Source organism: Mustela nigripes, chromosome 3 (genome assembly GCF_022355385.1).
Source record: "Mustela nigripes isolate SB6536 chromosome 3, MUSNIG.SB6536, whole genome shotgun sequence".
Taxonomy (NCBI): Eukaryota; Metazoa; Chordata; class Mammalia; order Carnivora; family Mustelidae; genus Mustela; species Mustela nigripes.
The window spans coordinates 135285983-135298794 of record NC_081559.1 but is presented as its reverse complement, the minus strand read 5'-3'; positions in this window follow the sequence as shown (position 1 = coordinate 135298794).

Below are 12812 nucleotides of genomic sequence, written 5' to 3'. Positions count from 1 at the left end.
TTAATAGGTTATCGAAGAGACCAGTTAAAAATGGAGGATGGAGGGGCGCCTGGGTGGCTCAGTGTGTTAAAGCCTCACCTTCAGCTCGGGTCATGATCCCGGGGTCCTGGGATCGAGCCCTGCATCGGACTCTCTGCTCAGCGGGGAGCCTGCTTCCCTTCCTTTCTCTCTGCCTGCCTCTCTGCCTACTTGTGATCTCTGTCAAATAAATAAATAAAGTCTTTAAAAAAAAAAAATGGAGGATGGAGGACTTCAGGTCCATCTAAAAAAAAATCCCACTAAGAAGGAAAAAAAAAAAAAGGGAGAGAGAGGAAAGCAAACCCTAAGATATTCTTAAAGATAGAGAACAAACTAAGGGTTGATGGAGGGATGTGATACATAAATGGGTGATGGATATTAAGGAGGGCACTTGTTATGATGAACACTAAGAATTGAATATGTGATAAACTATTCTATTCCTGAAACTAATACTACACTATGTATTTGGAATTTAAATAAAAATCTGAAAGAAAAAAAATTAAAAATCCCACTAAAACAATAGAGACCATTCAAAGGCATAAACCCACAAGGACAGGGATGATAGGAGCCAAAAACAACAGCAGGAAGGGTTTATAAGCTGAATGCTAAGCTAGCCATGAGTGATGCCAGAAAGCAAGCAAAGTTTCACCACAGAACTTTTTTTTTTTGGAGATTTTATTTATTTGACAGAGACACAGCGAAAGATGAAATATAAGCAAGGGGAACTGGGAGAGGGAGAAGCAGGCTTCCTGCCACTGAGCAGGAAGCCCAGTTCAGGGCTCAATCCCAGGACCCCAGGATCATGACCTGAGCTGAAGGCAGATGCTTAATTACTGAGCCACCCAGGCACCCTCATCACAGAACTTCTTAGAGGCTCAGGAATTCGATGCTTCTGGTTGTGGTTGTGAGAAGCCTGGCCAAAAAGCTGGTGGATGTGCTTCTCTGCTCCAAGCAGACAATCTCCCCAACCTGGACAGAATGAAGTTAATATTGTACAGAAAATTTAACAGAAGGGTTGGGCAGGGGGTACATACTGAGAAAAGTATTAAGTGTGATCTGCAGTCAGAACATTAACCCCTTTGGGAGCACCTGGCTAGCTTAATCAGTTAAACATCTGATTTCAGTTCAGGTCATGATCCCAGGATCCTGGGATCAATGCCCCCCCCCCAAGAGCCTACATAACCTCACACAGACCCTCATAACCCCTCATAGCCCCACGTAGCCGCACACAGCCCCACATAGCCAGGCCTCAGGGAGTCTGCTTCTCCCTCTCCCGTTGCCTCTCCCCCCACTTGTGCACTTGCACTCTAATAAATAAAAATCCATTAAAAAGGCGAAAAAAAGGGGGGGCAAGATGGCAAAAGAGTAGACCTAAATTTCGTCAGGTCCTAGGAATTCAGCTAGATAGTTATCAAACCATTCTGAACGCCTACAAACTTAACAGGAGATCAAAGAGAAGAAGAGCAACAATTCTAGGAACAGAAAAGCGACCACTTTCTGTAAGGTAGGAAGTGTGGAGTAGTGAATCCAAGGCGATATACAGGAAAGTAGACCGCAGGGAGAGGGCCCAGCTCCCGGCAAGCAGTAGAGCAGCGGAGCACAAAATTGGAACTTTTAGAAGTCTGCTCCACTGAGGGACTTTGTTCCAGAGGCTAAGCAAGGGGTGAAGCCCTCACGGGGACAGTGTGGTCTCAGGACCCACGGGGTCACAAAAAGACCAAGGGTGTCTGAGTGTGGCAGAGCTCCTAGGTATCAAAGCAGGGAAGCCGGCTGCAGAGACAAAGCCGAGGCATGGACTCTCAGCTCAGGGTTGCCATAAACTGTGATTCCTGGCATAGTTGGGCCACTGCTCCTCGAGCAGAAACCCAACAAGTGGCAGATCTGGGGAGACCACCTCCTTCCTCCTCCAGGAGGAGCAGCACAGGAGCACACGGAAGGAATCTGCTGAGTTTGGAGACTCCAAGGGGCCATGCGCCAGAGACAGAAATGTTCAGTCACAGGCTGGGTGAGCTAGGAGCATGGCCGGAGACCAGGGAGATGGGAGGGATTAACTGCTTTTCTCTGACAGTGCACTGAGGAGTGGGGCCCCAAGCTCTCAGCTCCGCTGGGCCAGAGATTGGGAGGCCGCCATTTTCATTCCCGTCCTCCAAAAGCTCTATGGAAAGTGTTCAGGAGACAAAACTCCCAAGAGCAAACCCGAGCAGATTACTTAGGCTGGCAAGGGCAGTGCAATTCCACCTCGGGCAAAGACACTTGAGAACCACTACAACAGGCCCCTCACCCAGAAGATCAGCAAGAACATTCAGCCAAGACCAAGTTCACCGATTAATGAGAACTGTGGAACTCCAGAGCTAGGGGAATGCAACGCATAGATTTCATGGCTTTTTTCCCATGATTCTTCAGTTTTTCAAAAATTTTTTAATTTTATTTTTTTCTTATTCCATTTTTCACACTTTTCCTCTTTCCTATTTTAACCTTTCTAAACTAGTTTATCAATACCTTTTTTAAAATATTTTTAAATTTTCATTGTTATATTCTATCCCTTCATAGTATTTAACTTTATTTTTTGTATACATGTTAGTTTTTTTTTTTTTCTTTAAAATTTTGGGATACTGAGGCGCCTGGGTGGCTCAGTGGGTTAAGCCGCTGCCTTCGGCTCAGGTCCTGATCTCAGAGTCCTGGGATCGAGTCCTGCATCGGGCTCTCTGCTCAGCAGGGAGCCCGCTTCCCTCTCTCTCTCTCTGCATGTGATTTCTACTTGTGATTTCTCTCCATCTACTTGTGATTTCTCTCTGTCAAATAAATAAATAAAATCTTTAAAAAAAAAAAATTGGGGGGATACAGTTTCTTCTAACAGATCAAAATATACCCTAAATCTCGCATATGGCTTTGTTCTAGTCTCCAGCCTGATCACGTTCTCTTCTTTTTCTTTTTTCATCCTTTTTACTTTTTTCAACCAACTTATCAATTCCTTTTTTAGAATCTTTTTTAATTTTCATCTTTACATTCATACTCCATCCCTTCATCGTGTTTACCTTTATTTTTGTATACATATAAAAGTTTTTCTTTCTTTAAAATTTGGGGAGGCAGTTTCTTCTAACAGACCAAAATACACCCAAAATCAAGTGTGTGGCTCTGTTCTAATCATATATGTGTGTATATATATATATACATATTTTCTTTTCCTCTCTCTTTTCTTTCTCCTTTCTCCCTGCCCCACCACCCTGGGTTTCGGGTCTCTTCTGATTTGGTTAGCATATATTTTTCTGCTGTCGTTGCTACACTTTTAGTATTTTGTTCTCTCATTCATCTATTCTTATCTGGATAATATAACGAGGCAGGAAAAACTCACCTCAAAAAAAAGAACAAGAGGTGGTAGCAATGGCTAGGGACCTAATCAATACGGACGTTGGTAAGATGTCAGAACAAGAGTTCAGAATGACAATTATCAAGATTCTAGCTGGGCTTGAAAAAAGCAGAGAAGATAGTAGAGAATCCCTTTCTGGAGAAATAAATAAAATCTAACAAAATTGAAATTTTAAAAAAGGTGTTAATGAGGTGCAATCAAAAACAGAGGCTCTTACTGCTAGGATAAATGAGGCAGAAAAGAGAATTAGTGATAATATGATCTATAGTGATATAGACCAAATGATGGAGAATAAAGAAGCTGAGAAAGAGAGAGATAAACAACTACTGGACCAAGAGAGGAAAATTCAAGAGATAAGTGATATGATAAAATAAAACAATATTAGATTAATTGGGATACCAGAAGAAGAAAGAAAGAAGAGGGCAAAAGGTATATTGGGGCAAATTATAACAGATAATTTCCCTAATTTGGTGAAAGGAACAAGCATCAAAATCCAGGAGGCACAGAGAAACCCCTCAAAATCAATAAAAATAGGCCAACAGCCGGTCATCTAATAGTAAAACTTACAAGTCTCAGTGACAAAGATAAAATCCTGAAAGCTTCTCAGGACAATAGGTCTGTAACATACAACAGTAGAAATATTAGATTGGTAGCAGACCTGACAGGCCAGAACAGACTGGCATGATATATTCAGAGCACTAAATGAGAAAAAATATGCAGCCAAGAATACTATATCCAGCTAGGCTGTCACTGAAAATAGAAGGAGAGATAAAAAGATTCCAAGACAGGGGCACCTGGGTGGTTCAGTGGGTTAAAGCCTCTGCTCAGATCATGATCCCAGGCTCTTGGGATCGAGCCCTACATCAGGTTCTCTGCTCAGCAGGGAGCCTGCTTCCTCCTCTCTCTCTCTGCCTGCTTCCTCTGCCTACTTGTGATTTCTGTCTGTCAAATAAATAAATAAAATATTAAAAAAAAAAAAAAAAAACTCCAGGACAAACAAAAACTAAAAGAATTTGCAAACACCAAACCAGCCCCGCAGGAAATATTGAAAGAGGTCCTGTAAGCAAAGAGAGAGCCTGAAAGTAACAGACCAGAAAGGAACAGAGATAATATACAATAACAGTTACCTTACAGACAATACAATAGCACTAAATTCATATCTTTCAATAGTTACCCTAAATGTAAACGGGCTAAATGCCCCAATCAAAAGACACAGGGTATGAGAATGGATAAAAAAAACAATATGACACCATCAAAAAAACAAATTGACACAATCAATATGCTATCTGTAAGAAACTCATTTCAGACCCAAAGACACCTCCAGATTTAAAGTGAAGGGATGAAAAACAATTTACCATGCTAATGGATATCAAAGGAAAGCTAGGGAGGCAATCCTTATATCAGATAAATAAGATTCTAAGCTAAAGACTATAATAAGAGATGAGGAAGGACATTATATCACACTTAAAGGGTCTATCCAACAAGAAGAAATAATTTTAAATATCTATACCTCTAAGATTGGATCAGCCAATTATATAAAATAATTGATAACAAAATCAAAGAAACATATCAACAATAATACAATAATAGTAGGGGACTTTAACATGCCCTCACTGAAATGGACAGATCCTCTAAGCAAAAATCAACAAGGAAATAAAGGCTTTAAATGAGACACTGAACCAGATGAACATCACAGATATATTTAGAACATTCCATCCCAACGGAACAGAATAAACATTCTTCTCTAGTGGACATGATACATTCTCCAGAAGAGATCACATCCTGGGTCACAAATAGTCTCAACCAAAAGATTGGGATTATTTCCTGCATATTTTCAGACCACCATGCTTTGAAACTAGAACTCAATCACAAGGGGAAAATTGGAAAGAACTCAAGTACAGGGAGGCTAAAGAGCATCCTACTAAAGAATGAGTGGATTAACCAGGAAATTAAAAAATGATCTTAAAAACTCATGGAAACAAATAAAAATGAAAACACAACAGCTCAAAATCTTTAGGATGCAGCAAAGGCAGTCCTAAGAGGAAAGTATACAGCAATACAAGCCTTTCTCAAGAAACAAGAAAGGTTTCAAGTACACAACCTAACCCTACACCTAAAGGAGCTGGAGAAAGAACAGCAAAGAAAGCCTAAACCCAACAGGAAAAGAGAAATTTAATAAAAGATCAGAGCAGAAATCGTTGAAATAGAAACCAAAAGAACAGAACAAATCAATGAAACTAGGAGGTGGTTCTTTGAAAGAATAAGATTGATAAACCCCTGGCCAGACTTATCAAAAAGAAAAGAGAAAGGACACAAATAATTAAAATAATGAATAAAAGAGGAAAGATCACAATCAAAACCAAAGAAATATGAACAATTATAAAAACATCTTATGGGGGCGCCTGGGTGGCTCAGTGGGTTAAAGCCTCTGCCTTCGGCTCAGGTCACGATCCCAGGGTCCTGGGATCGAGCCCCACATCGGGTTCTCTGCGCCAGCAAATTTGACAATCTGGAATAAATGGATGCATTCCTAGAGACATATAAACTACCAAAACTGAACCAGGAAGAAATAGAAAACGTGAACAGACCCATAACCAGTAAGAGGATTGAAGCAGTCATCAAAAATCTCCCAACAAACAAGAGCCCAGGGCCAGATGACTTCCCAGGGGAATTCTACCAAACATTTACAGAGAATTAATACCTATTCTCCTGAAACTATTCCAAAAAATAAAAATGGAAGGAAAATTTCCAAACTCATTTTATGATGCCAGCATTACCTTAATCCCAAAAACACACAAAGGCCCCATCAAAAAGGAAAATCACAGACCGATATCCCTGATGAACACAGATGCAAAAATTCTCACCAAAATACTAGCCAACAGGATCCAACAGTACATTAAAAGAATTATTCACCATGACCAAGTGGGATTTATTCCTGGGCTGCAAGGTTGGTTCAACATCCACAAATCAATGTGATATAATACATTAAAAAAGAAGGAACAAGAAGCATATGATACTCTCAGTAGATGCTGAAAAAGCATTTGACAAAGTACAGTATCCTTTCATGATCAAAATTCTTCACCATGTAGGGATAGAGAGTACAAACCTCAATAGCATCAAAACTATCTATGAAAAACCGACGAGTATCATTCAAGTGAGTATCATTCTCAATGGGGAAAAAAAAAACTGAGAGCTTTTCCCATAAGGTCAAGAATATGGCAGGGCTGTCCACTATCACCACTGCTATTCACCAGAGTACTAGAAGTCCTAGCCTCAGCAATCAGACAACAAAAAGAAATAAAAGGCATCCGAATTGGCAAAGAAGAAGTCAAACTCTTGTTCTTTGCAGATGATAAGGTGCTTTATGTGGAAAACCCAAAAGACTCCACTCCAAAACTGCTAGAAGTCATACAGAATTTCAGTAATGTGTCAAGATATAAAGTCAATGAACATAAATTTGTTGCATTTCTATACACCAAGGGCAAGACAGAAGAAAGAGAAATCATGGGAGTCAATCCCATTTATAATTGCACCCAAAACTGTAAGATGCCTAGGAATAAACCTAACCAAAGAGGCAAAGAATCTGTACTCAGAAAATTATAGTACTCACAAAAGAAATTGAGGAAGACACAAAGAAATTTAAAAAGGTCCCATGCTCATGGATTGGAAGGACAAATACTGTGAAAATACCTATGCTACCTAAAGCAATTTACACGTTTAACGCTATCCCTATCACAATAACATCAATTTTTTTTTTCAAAGAAATGGAAAAGATAATCCTAAAATTTATATGGAACCAAAAAAGACTCCTGAATAGCCAGAGGAATGCTGAAAAAGAAAACCAAAGTAGGCAGCCTCACAATTCCAGACTTCAAGCTCTTTTATAAAACTATAATCATCAAGACAGTATGGTACTGGCACAAAAACAGACACAAAGATCAATGGAACAGAATAGAGAGTCCAGAAATGGTCCCTCAACTCTATGGTCAACTAATCTTTGACAAAGCTGGAAAGAATATCCAATGGAAAAAAGACAAATCTCTTCAACAAATGGTGCTGGGAAAATTGGACAGCCACATGCAGAGAATGAAACTGGACATTTCCTTATAGCACACACAAAAATAGACTCAATGTTGATGAAAGACCTCAATGTGAGAAAGGAATCTATCAAAATCTTTGAGGAAAACACAGGCAGCAACCTCTTCGACCTCACCTGCAGCAACTTCTTCCTAGAAACATCACCAAAGGCAAGGAAAACAAGGGAAAAAATGAATTACTGGGACTTCATCAAGATCAAAATCCTTTGCAAAGCAAAGGAAACAGTCAACAATACCAAAAGTCAACCAACAGAATGGGAAAAGATGTTTGCAAATGACATATCAAACAAAGGGCTAGTATCTAAAAATCTATAAAGAATTTATCAAACTGAACACCCAAAGAACAAATAATCCAATCAAGAAATGGACAGACAACACGAACAGACATTTTGACAAAGACATCCAAATGCCCAACAGACACATGAAAAAGTGCTCAACATCACTCAGCATCAGGGAAATATAAATCAAAACTACAGTGAGATACCACCTCACACCACTCAGAATGGCTAAAATTAACAAGTCAGGAATCGACAGGTGCTGTGAGGATGCAGAGAAAGAGGAACCCTCCTACACTGTTGGTGGGAATGCGAACTGGTGCAGCCACTCTGGAAAACAGTATGGGGGTTCCTCTAAAAGTTGAAAATAGAGCTACCTAGGACACAACAATCACACTATTGGGTATTTACCCTAAAGATACAAATGTAGTGATCCGAAGGGGCATTTGCACCCAAATGTTCATAGCAGCAATGTCCATAATAGCCAAACTATGGAAAGAGCCTAGATGTCCATCAACAGAGAATGGATAAAGAAGATGTGGTATACACACACACACACACACACACACACACACACACAATGGAATACTATGCAGCCATCAAAAAATGAAATCCTGCCATTTGCAGCAATGTGGATGGAACTAGAGGGTATTATGCTAAGCTAAATAAGTCAATCAGAGAAAGACAATTACCATATGATCTCTCTGATATGAGGAATTTGAAAGGCAAGGTAGGGAGTCATGGGGGATAGGAAGGGAAAAAATGAAACAAGATGGGGTGAGGAGGGAGACAAACCATAAGAAATTCTTAATCTCAGGCCAGGAGCCACTCCAGGAAATCTGCACCGGTCAGTCCTGGGGCCCCGAGCTGCACGGGAGTTTGAGGAAGGTAATGCTATCTGAGTGGATGGGGGCTCTGAAATGGCACCATTGTGGGTCCAGGCAGCCTGGGGCTGGGGAAGCTTTGCTGCTGGTGCTGGAACAGTGCCTTGGACCTTCTGGTTTCTGAGGAAAAGGAATGTTTAAATTGAGGTGTGCTATGTTACCTGAAAACCCACCATCAGATTCTGGCTGATTTTAACACTAGTGCTTGTTTCAGGGGCAAGCAATTAGAACCTATTTGTCTTAGTGTCGATAATCGCTGTTCCTCTTCTCTCAGCATCTAGTCATCCATAGCTCCCCCCCCCTTTTTTTAATTGGAATTTTGGACTACTTTGGATTATATCACTAAAGAGCTATGGTTAGAGGCACCTGGGTGGCTCAGTCAGTTAAGCATCTGTCTTCAGGTCAGGTCATGATCCAGGAGTCCTGGGATCAATTCCGGCATTGGGGCTCCCTGCTCAGCAGACAGACTGCTTCTCCCTCTACCCCTCTCCCCTGCTTGGCAAGCAAACACATGCTCTCTCTCTCTCGCTCTCTCTCTCAAATAAATAAATAAAATCTTAAAAAAAAAAAAAAAAGGGGGCGCCTGGGTGGCTCAGTGGGTTAAGCCGCTGCCTTCGGCTCAGGTCCTGATCTCAGGGTGCTGGGATCAAGTCCCGCATCGGGCTCTCTGCTCAGCGGGGAGCCTGCTTCCCTCTGTCTCTCTCTGCCTGCCTCTCCATCTACTTGTGATTTCTCTCTGTCAAATAAATAAATAAATAAAATCTTTAAAAAAAAAAAAAAAAGAATATAGTGGATACAAAATTCCCATTCACGATACCAGTGTAAATTATAAAGTTCCTAAGGATAACCTAATTTACAAATGTATAGAAGTTCATTTTACTAAGGAACATAGAAGAAGATTTAGCAGAAGGACATAAAAATGTCAATTTTTCACAGCTAATTTAGAAGTTTAATTTCAACTCATGTTTCAATGGGATTTTTTAATTTGCCAAAATAATCTAAATTCTATCCACAAGAAAAAACAGGTACAAAAGGCAAATTGCTGGAAACCACACTTTAATATAAATAAGTAAATATTTGACATTAAAAGTCTGGAAAAAAGGGCGCCTGGGTGGCTCAGTGGGTTAAAGCCTCTGCCTTCAGCTCAGGTCACGATCCCAGGGTCCTGGGATCGAGCCCCACATCGAGCCCCACATCGGGCTCTCGGCTCAGCGGGGAGCCTGCTTCCTCCTCTCCCTCTGCCTGCTTCTCTGCCTATTTGTGATCTCTGTCTGTCAAATAAATAAATAAAATCTTTAAAAAAAAAAAAAAAGTCTGGAAAAAAAATAGCCCAGAATAGTAGTTTCTCCATTGAGAGAAATAGAGATGATATTTTTTTCCTTCACTATAGGTTTACTGTATTCTCCACATGTCCAAAAATAAATTAATTGCATTTATAAGAGAAAAGGAACAGAATGAGGGTGTTATTTTTAATTCACCTAAGACACCTTTTTTTAACATGTTTTCTTGTAGTCATCATATGCATTTTATTTTATTTAAAATAAACCATGGATCATGACCTGAGCCGAAGACAGAGGCTTTAACCCACTGAGCCACCCAAGCACCCATCATCATATGCATTTTAAAAACAATCTGGGTCTACAGTACATCAAACTTGTGTATCCCACTTTTCTTATCTGAAGTAAGAATTTTCTAATGTCAGTAAAAGATGGCTTATACAAGTTTAATAGCCTACATAATAGCCATTGACTTTAGTCATTTCTAACTTTTCAATAATATGAACAGTACCAAAGTAGTTTTGTGCTGACAAATGTCTGTATTTCAAGTTATCTGCCATAGCAAAGATTTTCTGAAAGCATGCACCATAATTTATTCTGTCACCAACAGTATAAGAATATTTGTACCACTATAAACTAGCATGATTTTTCTTTCTCTCTCCTACTGTGAGAGAGTTTAAAAAGCACTGATAGGGGCGGCTCAGTGTAAAACTCTGCCTTTGGGTCGGGTCATGGTCTCAGGGACCTGGGATCGAGCCCCACATTGGGATCTCTGCTAGGTGGGGAACCTGCTTCCCTTCTCTCTCTCTCTCTCTGCCTGCCTCTCTGCCTACTTGTGGTATCTGCCTGTCAAATTAAAAAAAAAAAAAAAAATCTTTAAAAAGAGCCGATTATAGATAACTTTTTTCTTCATATAAGCCATCTTTTACTGACATTAGAAAATTCTTACTTCAGATAAGAAAAGTGGGATACACAAGTTTGATGTACTGTAGACCCAGATTGTTTTTAAAATGCATATGATGATGGGTGCTTGGGTGGCTCAGTGGGTTAAAGCCTCTGTCTTTAACTCTTTTTTAACCTTTGTAAATATCCTAGCATGACTGACCATGAACTACTTTTATTATCAGAAATGCACACGCACAAGCCCTGTGCACAAAAGGCATGATGATTCCCCCACTGGGGGGCCCCAAACCCTAAGCTAACGTGGCGGCAATGCCTACCAGAAGGGGGAGTAGCGAGTGTATTTGCAGCTTCTCAAGAGCTCGCTCAGGATCATAGAACCCAGATCATCCGGAAGCTTTGCTTTTCAAAATTTGATTCCTTATTTTTGGTCCCAAAAGCTGGCCATTTCTCTCCTACTGAACTGTCTCCCTGCCGTTTCAAAGACACAGCCCTGCACCCAGCCTCAGGCTAAGACACTCTCCTGCTAGTGTTTTCTCCAGCAGAGAGGGAAGCTCTCCTAACAGAACTTGTTTAGTCTGAATAACCCAAGGAGGGTTATAAATAAAACACAGATCACGGAAAATGATCGTACCTACAAAGTGAGTGCTTTCTCTGAATTGTCCCTTTCTAAACCACCCTAGAGAAGATTTATTTCACTTCAGTGTGGTTACATTTCTATTTCTGACGTGTACGCAGTAACAGCAGCTAACACCAGGAGGGTCAGGAGACAGGGGAGACCCAGGCCATCCGTCCTGCACCCCCAGCCTAGAAGTCCTCATGAAACAAGCATGTGAGTGACAGGTAGACAAGGGAGAAATGTGGGGTGTCCCTCATTACACTGCACTCCATCCAGGACCACGGAAGCCCTGGGGGCAGCTCGGAGGGGCAGACAGCGCCATTCAAGAAATGAAGACCAATCCTGCTGAATCTATTTACTTATTTACTCTCTTAGAATGAAACAAAGCTCCAATCACTGGGTAACATCCTTGCAGTCTAGATGAGGACCCCTGAATTCATCAACCCCCTTGGAGTTCTCTCACGCCCAGTGCCCACCAGCACAGACTCCCCTTAACGTTCTGTTGGATTGTCAGAATCTGTGATGCTAAACAGCAAATTGGCCTGTTTACCCTCCTTTGTGGCTGCTTTGATTTTCCAGAAGCCCCTGAGACTCAAAATTAGTCGCCAAAATATCCAGCCAGGTTAGCCCAGCTCTAGTGTCGGGCTCCAACACAAAGCACATGACTCTGGGTTCTGGCTCCTGCACATGGAAGGGCACTGGGTGTCCACGCGGGATCTGCAGGGTAGTGTGAGTGCCGAATTACACATGTGTTCACCAGCAGACTGTTAGGCAAACATGTTCACTTACGGTGTGGGCATTCTGTGTGTGTCGATGCCATGAAGCTCTCCTCTAGTTCTACTCCTGACAGTCAGGTGTATAAGGGCTCCTCTTAAGAAACTGGCACACTGTGGTCACAACAGTGAAAAGCACATTTCTGTCCCACTGGGTAGATTGGCTTTGAGCATGTAACTAAGGAAAAGACAGAGCAGGAGCATTTTGGCTGAGAGGAGGAAAGGGGAAAGAGCCAGGCGGGGATGGGGGAGGGCGCGTAGGGGGTTGTTCAGAGGAAAATGGAAGGGAAGAAAATGATGAGCAGCCAGTGTAATCCATTCCTTTGCTGAGTCACAAAATAAATACTGATTTATTAAGTCACTAAGAATGTGCTTACAGTCTACCCGGAAGATAGAGACATAAGCAAGTAGGATTAAAGTTACTATAACCTCAAGTGAAGTCAGTTTAAAATATTATAGCGTTTGGGGTGCCTTGGTGGCCCATACCATTGGACATCCCACTCTAGGTTTCAGCTCAGGTCATGATCTTAAGATCGAGCCCCTGACCAGGGCCTGTACTCAGTGTGGAGTCGGCTTGAGATTCTCTCTTTCCTTCTGACCTT